Below are 11,525 nucleotides of genomic sequence, written 5' to 3'. Positions count from 1 at the left end.
AGATGCTCAGTTAATGATTGAAGTCTACCATTTCAGCCAAGAAAAGTTGTCATACTCACTGCTTGATCTAAAATGGCTCTGCTACAATCTCTGAGACTTGGGAAGGCTATTTTTAATGTATAAGAGAAAGGATTTTGAGTTCTGCAGGGTTTTGAAAATTCTTCTCCTGTACCATACAGCCCAGAAGTAATATGGTTTAGATTATTAAAAAAAATTGAGCAAGAAGAAAGAAGACCCTGCATTCTAGTTCCAGTCCTACTAATTTCTAGCCATATGGCCTTAGACCAATTAATTGACTTCTTTTGAATCTGTTTCTTCATCTGTAAATACCATTCACATTGAGCTATAGTGGTATTATTTTCTTACTGAAGGACAAAGAGATGTTTATGTACTACACTCAAAAGGTCAGACAGATGGGATTATTTTAGATTGAAAGTGCATGTGTAGGAGTCATGCCTTTTGTGAGCCACATAAATTCCCATGGGGTCTGGTAACTTGCTGTGTACCCAGCAGGAACCCAAAAAGTCTTGTGATGGTGATGAATATGGCACCATTAAATAAGGCCACATTTAACACAAAGAGAAACCTGGGAAAGAAAACAAAGCAAAAACCTAGACTTCATCTCTAGGTACTTTGTGTAACTTCAGATAGGTTACGTTATACCATTTTCAGCTCTTTTATCGACTCATAAAAAGAACCAAATGCTAACAAAGGGTGGGAAAGCATATAATTGGAGCAGTACAAAGGATAACTGAGCCCATGAGGTGGGAAGTACAGTACTCTGAAGTGTATGACATACTGAAATTCTGGCTTCCTACATCTATTCCTCTCAAAGGGATGGACTTCCCATAAAAGTTAGTATTGAATGATGCTAGTTAAGGCATTTATGGGAGTTGCTTAGAATACATAATATGTTTGAATTGGGAAGGAGCTTAGAAATATTTTAGGCTAACCTCTTAATTTTATAGTTGGGAAAAGTAAGTCTCAAAGAAGTTATGTGAATTCTTCAAAATTATGTAATTTATGAGAGGGCTAGGACCAGATTCATAAGGCTGTAAGCCATTGGGGAATTCAAGTCTTTCTGTTCTGTCCTATTTTGCTTATTTTTGAGTTTAAATGACAGAAGATAATCTTATTTTCTTAACGTCTTAGTTTTAGAAGACCTTGTCAATGCCCTCTTATTTCTTGTCTATGAAAACAAAATGAATCTAAAAGGCAATTTCACAAACACATTACCAGCCAGACGCTGCCTTTTGTTGGCCATTGGTAACACAACTTGCTACAAGGTACTTGCTGCCCTTGAATAGATTTCTTTTCATTCCTTCACATTGTTGATGTTCAACCAGCTGCTTAGGAAAAGAACACACATTGTGAAGATCTATACATATACAAAAAAGAGGAGTTCAATTTATGAGTCATTCCTACAGTGGCCTTGAGGTAGCATAATCCAAAGAAGTTTCCTGCAGTAGACATTAACTGCTGTCAATTTCTTCTCTTATGAAATAAATAAAGTCTTTCTTAGAAATAGGTATTTTCTTGGCTAATGAGCTTTTTACTCCTTGGGAGTCTTCTGTTTAAAATCTGAGACTAAACGGTAGAAGAGACTTCATAGGGAGGAGGAAATGGAAATGGCATGAGACCTACTTCCTTTTGCATCTGTGGATGGTTGTGGGAAAAGGCTTGTGGAAAAGGCAATACTTGTAATAGCACAGTTCAGGAAACAGGATGTAAAAGTCAATGCCTATGTCAGGAGGGCTGCCCATGCTTCTTGCATTGTATTGAATGCTTTTAATCCTTTTGCAAATACTTACTTGGTTGTAAGACAAGTCAAAGCAGCACTGATGATGTCTCAGCTGAGAGAGAACTTGTGGTCACTTAAAGTATAGCAAAGAGAACTGTCTCTTAAATAATAATAAAGAAAATAATTTTTCATTTAGATCTGGTCTAGAAAATACCCCCTCTTGAATCTCTTTTTTTTCTTTTCAAAAAGTGAAGTGACCTGAGCAATATTAAATGAGCAAAGTGATGGCTTTCTGAGTTTAAAGCTACTGAGTTCCTACTTGTCTCTCTTTATACTGAAATTTCCACATAGATTCTGTGCAAGAGAGAAAAGATTAACTGGATCCCATATGACCCAAGGAGATGCAGGACAGGCAAATGAAAATTGTCTCAGGGGAGCAAATAGTCTCTCCAGCTCTGCAATTTTGCTTCTGCTCTACAGTTTGACTCTCCCAAAATCTGATTTCTAAAACAAATTAGTCCACCCCTGAGCAAGGAATACCAACTTTACATCTGGAGATTACAAAAGTGCCCCAGTCTATGTACATCTAATGAGTGAGTGTCTAGGTTATGGAAACAGAGATACCCTCTTCCCACTGTGATGTTGTGTTGATAGGCTCTGTTTGGAAGATTAATTTTCAATGTCATCATTCATGAATTACAGGGAACGAGAAACAAGAGGAAGGAAAGCAGAGAAGGATGTGCTAATGCTATGATGTTTTGGCGATATTTTCAAACCTTAAATTCTTATACCAGTCAGACCATGTCATGTAAATTTAAGACTGTGATAACATTGGCTTACAGAAATATTTTCACTTGTGTGACTTCACCCATCCCTGATGCCAGAGTTCAAAAGGGTGTGTAAATAAGATGGGGGGAGGGGCACATAATCACTGACCAACAGCAACAACAGAAGTAGCTCAAAACTGTTAAGTCTAAGCTGAGAATGAGCTAAGGCTTGTGCAACATTCTAATTCATACAAAAATGACATTAAAAGCAATATTCAGAGAAAGAAGGGTAATGGAGACCCAGTTATGGCACAGATAGTGTAACTTTAACAATGTCACAGAGGAGGCAGGACGACCGACTGGTTCTACTTACATCTTCTCTGTTAAGGATCTTCATATTGGAAGGGAGGGAACATCATCACCATTATGATGGAACTGAAGACCTAAATTGATAAAATGATGGTAAGGAAACATCTTTCTTCTTTAAATCATCAGTTAAGTATCTAAACTCAGAAAAGTGCATTTTTAGAACATAAGTTTTTTGTACATTCGGTCACAAAATATATCTAATATGGAAAACTATGGAAAATGGGAGATGTTTCTCCCCATCTTGGCAAAAAATAGATGTTGGCTAATATCCAAGTTTTTTTAATTTTTATTTTTAAGTAGATTACAGGAAATGAAGAGAAGCTGATGACCTTAATATAGTTTTCTGAAAACTTTCTAGAAAATTACACTAAGCTTATCAGCTTGTTTTCATGACTTGGAGGTATTGAGAACAGAAAGCAGTGATAATTAGACATCAGCACCGACTTAAAACAATTCATGCCAAAATAGACTCATTGCATTTTTATTGTCTTCAGTCTTCAACGAGGAATTTAATATAATATTAGGTTATACATGTAGAAATATGTGGAAATACATCAGAAGAGAGCATACTTATGTGAGTTCAAAACTGGCTGAAGAGCTGAATGCAAGAAGCACCGGAAAATAATTTATGACCAGTGGGGAGGGTCTCTCTGTTGGTGTACAGCAAGAGTCTGTACTGGACCGGTGCTGTTGGATGTCTTCATTAACAAGTTCAGTGGCAAAGTAGAAGTAAGTCGTGCTTCTCAATTCTGTGTGTAAGTTACCAAGCTGGGCAATACACAGAAGCTACACTGTGTGACTGAAAGGATGCAGGGCTTGGGACTCAGAAGTAAGTTTGAAATCTGGCTCCATTCTTACCCAGTGGTCTTGCCTTTGACCTCCAGGGTCCCCCTTTGTAAAATAGTAACCACCTCGCAGGGCTGTGAAGATCACATGAGTTAATGTATGTACAGTGCTTAACCTTGGTGTCTGGCACAAGGCAAGTTCTCTTTTCCTTTTCTTTCTCTTCCCCTCTTGCTTGGAATACAGATTTTTAGAATGAATTGAACTGAGCCAACTAGTGGTTTGGTTCATATAGAATTAGTGTCTTAAACAATAATTGATCCCAGTGCATAAATATCTAGATCACTTATATGCATGGTCAGTAGACCTTAATGTTTGTAGAGGCTGAATTAAAACATCACTACTAGTAGTTTCTGGCTTATTCTTTCAGTGTTTCTCCTTAGCAGAAAGACACACTAATACTTCTTATGTGCTATTGCCCCTTCTTTCCACACAGAAGTTAACATGATAACTTCCTTTCACAAAAGGTGCCATATGCACTGTTAAGTACCTTGCTTTTCTCAACTAATGGCATGTGCTGGTATATTAATACAGTGAGACGTTACTCATTCTCTGTAATGTTTCTAATCACTTGGCCCAGGTTTTGCAGGGTCAGTAGGAGTCTGCCAGGTAGATGGTGGACGCAGTGGTTTTCCAATATGAGGAAACTGGGTGTGTCAGGGCTCACTTGTCCACTTCTTCAATTTTTTCAACAAATGTTTATTAGTTCTTAATATGTGCCAGGCCATAGGCTAAATAGTTTTTGTTCCTTATGTCATTACAACCTCACCACGGCTTTATGAAGTAAATAATATTATTTTGTCATTTTATAGTTGAAGTTGCAGTTAGAACCGCTATGTCATTCAAGGGAAAAAAGTACAGAAACTCAGATTCAGAGCCAACATGTTTTCCTCCAGAGTCATGCTCTTAATCACACACTCAACTTCCAGATGAAGGGTGGGAATGAGTCAGAGAATGTTCTAGATGCGGAGGCAGCAATGTAAATGAAGGTGCATGATGTGTAGAGGAACTGAAACTCTCTTTCCTGTTGGAAGAACTCCGAGTTGCACTAGGAGTTGTATTGCAGGAGCAAAGCAGGAAATGTGGCAGAAGACGAGGCTGAAGAGGTTGGTGTGGCAAGGGATTGAGAGCCCAGTGGCATGCGGCTTAAACCCTATTTCTGGTGCTTGGGCGTGGTGGCAGCGTGAGTGTCCTCAGCCCTCAGTAGTAACCTCGTGGGGAAACCTGCTTTGTCGGGCCCTGAGGTGGGGTCTGGGAGGGAACACCAAGGGTTCAGGGTCACAGGTTGTATGGAGCAATTTGCCACAGGAACCTGTGGACTTAAATGTTCTCTGTGGTTAACCCAGAGTGAGACCTGGGATTCCCTGGGCAGTTTGGGGTTGACTGGGGTTCATGAAGCACCTATAAACCATGGCTCTGGCTCTTGCCTGGGTCGGGGCAGCATTCCTTTGGTGGATTCATCCTTTCTGTTAAATGCCAAATGTGATCGTAGTGTAATCTCCCAGCACCTTTATTGTGGTCCCTCATTATCCTTTTAAATTGATTCAGTGGGGTAAGCTCTTCCCTTTACAGTGATTGGCAGCCTCCCTGAAATCCTGTGGTTATGTTCAGACCTTTACTTCAAGTCACCAAACACTGTCACACTGGCATCATGATGTTGTCCGGATCAAAGGCCTTTCCTGCTAGTAGGTAAAGAGGGTGAGTTCAGCTTCTTCACCCTTCTCTCACATGACTCTTATGTCTCTTCCCTCATCTGGCTAACTCTGGGGTTCTGAATCCCTCCCAAACTGGGGATGAGGGAAGATGGAGAGGAAGAGGCAGCAGACAGTCCTCACTCACCTGGTGATCAGGCACCACCCTCTCTCTGGACTTGGCAGGTGGGTGAGGCTGGTTCATTCTATCGTGGACACTCTTGGGTTTGTAGAAGAGCCTTCTCCCTACCCCACCCCACATCAGTGAGGGTCTCTCACTTGGCACTTCCCCTTAAGGGCAAATGCTGTTCTGCTTAGGCTGATCACTTCCTCATCCTTTAGTCCCTACATATCCAGCAGAAGCTTCAGCTTCTGCCAAGGTGTGAATGATCACCTGGACCCTCCTCCAGGGACCCATGATAGCCCTTTGCAGGCTCAGCTCTGTGCTGCTTTCTTATCCATCGTTTTCCCTAGGCCATCGACCCACATTCACATATCCTTGGTTCCAGGACTCCAGGCCTGTGGCCCCATCTCAGCACAGCCCAACTCCTCCACACCCCTGTCGAGAAACTAACCAGTCCGTCTCTCCTCCTCTAGGTTTTCAGGGGGCAGTCAGATACAACCTAAACTGCAAACGACGAACGTTGAGTTCTTGCACTAGTCTTAGTGAAGTTGCTTTTCTTCAGTGTGAGTTGAGGGGCCAGTCCCTCCTACTGCTCTCTCCAGAAAATTCTTCCTTGGGTTATTACCTGGAAGCTCTCTAGGTTTGAGGTTAGAGCTATCTCCTGCTCTCCTGGACCAGAGATGGTGTGGTTGTGTCTCAGACCAAATGCCTCTTCAAATAAATCTTCTCCTCTCCAAAAATTCTCTTCTAATCTCCAGCTCTTGACCATTTTCTACTTTGATGTGGTTGAGGCATTTAAGAGTTATCTAAAGTAGATCTTATCCACTTACTTTGAAACCTTTTTGCTCCTTGGTCTATCTCCTCACTTTGGAATGTGCCTGGGCTGAAACTTCCATTTTAAATCAGATCAACCATAGATACTATAATCCAAACAACATCCTTTCCCTCTGCTTCAATCAGAGTTCTCTTTCTAGAGTCCAAATATGACCACATGGCTCTCCTGCATAGCACCCTTCAGTGAGAACCCCATGCCGTGTTTGCAGTATCATGAGGAAGACAGGCAGCATACAAGTACACAGATAAATAAGGCCTTACAAAATTGGACGCATAGAATGCTGAAGCAGAGAATAAATTAGGAAGAGGTGAGTGAAGAGGAGCCAGGCTTTCTAGCCTCCCAGCCTTAGAGCCGCAGCATATAACCAAGAAAGTTAAAAGCATAAACTCTGACGCCAGAATGCCTGGGTTCATACCGCAGCTCTGCTACCTACGAGCTATTTGACCTTGTGAAGTTACTTATCCTCTCTGTACAGTGAGTCCCCTATATACGAATGAGTTCCATTCCGAGAGTGTATTCGTAGGTCTAATTTATTGGTAAGTCCAACAAAGTTAGCCTAGGTACCCGACTAACACAGTCGGCTAAATAGTACTGTACTGTAATAGGTTTATAATACTTTTCACACAAATAATACATAGGAAACAAACACAAAAAATAAAATATTTTTACTCTCACAGTACAGTACCTTGAAAAGTGTAGTAGTACAGTACAACAGCTGGCATCCAGGGGCTGGCATCAAGTGAACAGGCAAGAAGAGTTACTGACTGGAGGAAGGAGAGGAGGTGGAAGATGGTAGAGCTGAAGGATCGTCAGCAGAGACGGAGGGCAAGCTGCAATTTCACTCACTCACATCCTGGGCTTGAAATAAAGATACTGTACTACTGTACTCTATATAGTACTGTACAGTAAAGTACACAAAAGCACAACCACTTGTAAAGGATGCACGCATGTGACAATATATGCCAGACACGTGAACTAACTTAGGTGATTGGACATGCGAACACACGTTCACATCTTTGAAAGTTCGTGCGACTTGAAGGTTCGTATGTAGGGGACTTACTCTACTTTGGTTTCCTCATCTGTCAAATGGGGATGTTAATGGTTCCCTCATATAGTTTTTGTGAGTATTAAAGTGCTTGGGAAAATGCCTGACATATAATAAGTGATATACCATAAAGTTTCTTAACTAAATATAAAGTGCTACTGTCTTTGTCTACAAGTCTTAGGTCTTTTCCCTATTGATTCAGAATTACCATCATCTCTTCCGAGAAGCTTCAGATGATCCTCAACATTCATTCAGGTGTCCTTTTGATGTGCCATTGGTGTATTTTATACATATCAATATCACCACAATTCTCCCACTGTGTTGTGATCGACCTCCTCTCTCCATAGACTAGAAACTCTCCGTTGAAAGCAGGGACCATATCTTATTCATGGTTGTATAACCAGAGTATCTGATACGCATTAAATATACGATGAATGGATAAATAAATGAATGAGCAATAGAGAAATTCTAATAGATAAGCTTAAAATTACATACTTACGATTTTATATTTTTCTCTCAAGATAAGAGCCTTCTACAGTTGGTTAGGTATTTCACAAGTTCTGTATGAAATCATAGTCTCCTAAGTCATTTATAAGGGAAGGAAGTTTGGAGATTCATCTAAAATTTAAATTTACAAAAACTGAAGTTGAGTTTGCTTGATTTTTCTAAGTCTTTACCACACTCATTCAATATGTTGAAAATAGGATTTAAGTCAGCAGAGTGCCCTTCTGGGCAAATCAATGTGAAAGATAAAACATGAGTAAAATAAGGCCCGTACCACCTAGGAGCTTATATGGTCTAGCAGAGAAGGCAGACACATGGGTGGGATGATAACTAAAGTCAAAAAAGACTGGGAGTTCTAAACAAGAGGGGTTTCATTTATTGTCATTTCTTTTTAAGGATTTGTTTTGTGAACTGAAGTCTTAATTCCTAATTACTTTGTCTCATTTTGATGTGTTAACTTTTTTCACCTCTTGAATTTACTGTACTAACTGCACCAGAAGAACAATTTCTTGATTATATAATTCACACAGAAATCAAAAGGCTGTTTTACAAGAGACCTTCTTTTCCTTTTTCTAAATCTTGCTTTCTTATCTTTTGGATGAGATAGGCCTGCATTCATTTGTGTAGCATTTGGGTAGCAATGTTCCCTGTATAGGACATCAGTGTTGTCAGTATAGCATTTTAGAGCTTGAAAGAAATTCAGAAGTCATCTAGTATATACTGTTTTCTTTTCTTTTTCTTCTCTTTTATCTTATCCTTCCTTCCCTCCTTCCTTCCTTCCTTCCTTTCTTTCCTTTCTTCCTTCTTTCTTTCTTTTTCTGTCTCTTCCTTCCTTCCTTCCTTCCTTCCTCCTCCTTTCTTTCTCACAGTTTATTAGAACAGGCAAAAGAAAACCCCGACATCCTGATGCCCAGTACAATTCTTTTTTCCATATACCATGCTGCTTCTAGAATAATTTTAGACTATAGGAAATGGAGTCCTAGGCAAGATATTTATAACAAGTCTCTGGCTCATTTAGCATGCCGTTGTTTGGGATATCCAGCTGCACACTTTGTTCTTGTCAGTAATAAATTATTTCCTGACAATTTGGTTGACAAACGGGATCTCAGCCCCAGATTTGCACACATCTTTTAAAAAATGATCAGCTTAACCATGCTAAATAGACTTTTTGTCCTTCACTTATCTTCTAGCATGAAGAGAAGGAAGATTCAAGATCTTCAATAAGAGTGTAAATCACACCCACAGACAGGACTCTGTTTATATAACATTTAGGGTGAAGGTACCCTTTTATGAGCCTTTGTTATCCAATGGAGAGTCTCTGAAAGCCACAGAATCTCTTCTCTGCCCTGAAGCTAGCTACATTTGCTTTTCTAACTTCCCAGCAGACTAGGATACAAAGTATGTGGACATTTCAAATGTTGAAAAGCAAAATAGAAGCAGGAGGTGGGGGTAGGGAGGGGAATGTAGGGGTGGCCAGTAAGGATTCTTTTACAACTCATATTTCTCTATTGAAAACTGAGATTTCTGGTCACATCAGGGCAGAATAATTGATAGCAGCTGCAGATGGGAAGGTTTGAGCATGCATCTCCCCAGGCAATATTTTCTTTGGTATTCTCTATGGTATGTTGTAAAGTATAGCAGTTCAGTATTCAGCCGTACTTTCTTTAGTTAGCTAAGTGGATAAAAACAATTTTATTCATTTTTCTTCACAAAACTTGCCTTGATCTGTGTCCTTTCTTTGTCCACCTCTGGTGGCCACGACATCTGCCTGCCATCAATGTTTATGATGTTGGTAATACCTTCCTGCAGTATGCAGTGAGAAACAGAAGGTGAATGAACACAGAGTGAAGACAGACTGGCACCATCTTGGCAGCAAACTGATCTCTTGGAAGTCAAGAATCCTTGGTCTGATTAGTAAGAAGAAAAAAGTTTTAAAGGAATAACTTCTCTTTCAGCTCCCGTTGTTACTAAAAGTAAGATAATGAAGAGCATGTTGATCTTTGAGATGTTTGAAAGTCTTAGAACAGGCAATAAAGTCAAAATTTAAGGGATAATAATACAAAATGGTGAGAAAGAGTAGAGTATATTTCCAAACTGATGAGTTGAAAGGTGGGATAGGGGAGTTTTCCCAATATGGATCCTCTTAAAAGGCCAGGTCTCTGATTTGTTTAACAAAATGTTTCTTTAAGAACTTTACATCCCTTTCTGCTAGTGAAGAGTTCTCATTTTAAATGCTTCTATTATAGTAAATAGAATGGAAAGGGTATGAAAAGTCTATTAAAATAATTACAGACGTTCAGGTCATAAATTATCTGTTGATTCAGCCTGTCAGCAAGCAAGTCAGTTGGTTCAATGTTAAGACCAATTGGCTAGAGGATTGGCTACAAATGACTTCAGATATCTGGATCAGATGTAAGTCATCAGCTTGGTCAGTGGGGTCTAAACTGCACTGAGTGTTCCCCTTGTTTGAGCAATAGACATTGGGTGTTATTGTGTTATTGGAATTTTGTGAGGTCAGTTTGCCACTGTGCTGCAAAGCATGATGGGATAAAACACATGCACTATAACAGCAGGGGATAATGGTGACCAGCAGCCTGGCCGTGTTCTCACCTGAGTGAACATGGCCAAATCAAACTGTTAGCTAGTGAATATTTACCATAGTCTGGGTTCATCAGCCAACTGAATTATTTTCTGCCTGCTATGCTCAAGAAAAACTCACATTTAACCAGTTTTGCATGCTTCACAAAATGCCTAACCTGGAAACTACCATCCTGCCCAACCTCCTTCTTGCGTACCCCCTTGCAAAAACATAAGACTAGGAATGGTGTATACTTCCCTAGTGGCATGCATGTACTTATGTATGAGTGGATCGTCTGAAAAGAATCAATAGTTTTTTTTTAAATGAAGAGTCTCTTGGCAGCAGAAAAATGCAGGGTCTAGCCGAACCTGAAGATGAAACCAGTAGCAAGGTACCCTTGTCTTACATACCCTCCATAGCTTTGCTATTGTCAACAAAATCCTGCCTTACTCATTACATTCCATCTCGTGATCAGCAAAACATTTTCAATGTGACAGCAGGCTTACTCTCTTCTAGATAAAACTTCTAGTCTTTTACTTGAACTCCTGATAACTTTTTACTTCAACAGTGTAATCATTTGAACTTTAGAATTACATCAATGCCAAATATCTTCTTAGTTCTGTGGATGCCTGAAAATGAGGCATTCTGCAAAAATTAATTTCCTAAATATCTAAAGCTTAGACTTTTTAAATTTTAAAACTTAAAAAAATCTGATTATTTTTATTGGCAACATTTATAACTACTTGAAATTCTCTGCTTTCTTAAACATATTAAAGAACATATTAAACATAGCTATTTTTATGACTCAGGTATAACTGTAAATATAAATGTACCAATGAACTTATGGCTCATTAAAACTCTGGAGAAATTTTTGCCTTTTAATAAATCTCTGTATTATCTCAAATTACTATATTTTCTTTGCCTGCTTTAAGTAGTTTTTCTAGTAGCTATTTATCCTTGTCGTTGTTGGGGGGCTTGCTATTACTCAGTTCTTTCCCTTTTCCATTTACAGCTTCTAATCTGCCATG

General features: G+C 39.4%; 1 long non-coding RNA gene across 1 annotated transcript in view; it reads left to right on the top strand.

Annotated features, from left to right (window-relative positions):
- The first annotated feature begins 2,695 nt into the window (after positions 1-2,695).
- LOC117196669 (uncharacterized) overlaps positions 2,696-11,525 on the top strand; it is a 183,424-nt gene continuing 174,594 nt past the window's right edge. The window contains exon 1 of the long non-coding RNA XR_004476954.2: positions 2,696-2,970. This is a non-coding gene — a long non-coding RNA (uncharacterized LOC117196669). The remainder of the gene's footprint in view (positions 2,971-11,525) is intronic.

Source organism: Orcinus orca, chromosome 12 (genome assembly GCF_937001465.1).
Source record: "Orcinus orca chromosome 12, mOrcOrc1.1, whole genome shotgun sequence".
In the NCBI taxonomy this organism is placed as follows: domain Eukaryota; kingdom Metazoa; phylum Chordata; class Mammalia; order Artiodactyla; family Delphinidae; genus Orcinus; species Orcinus orca.
Note: the sequence above shows the minus strand (reverse complement) of the source record. Positions and strands in the feature narration are given on the sequence as shown.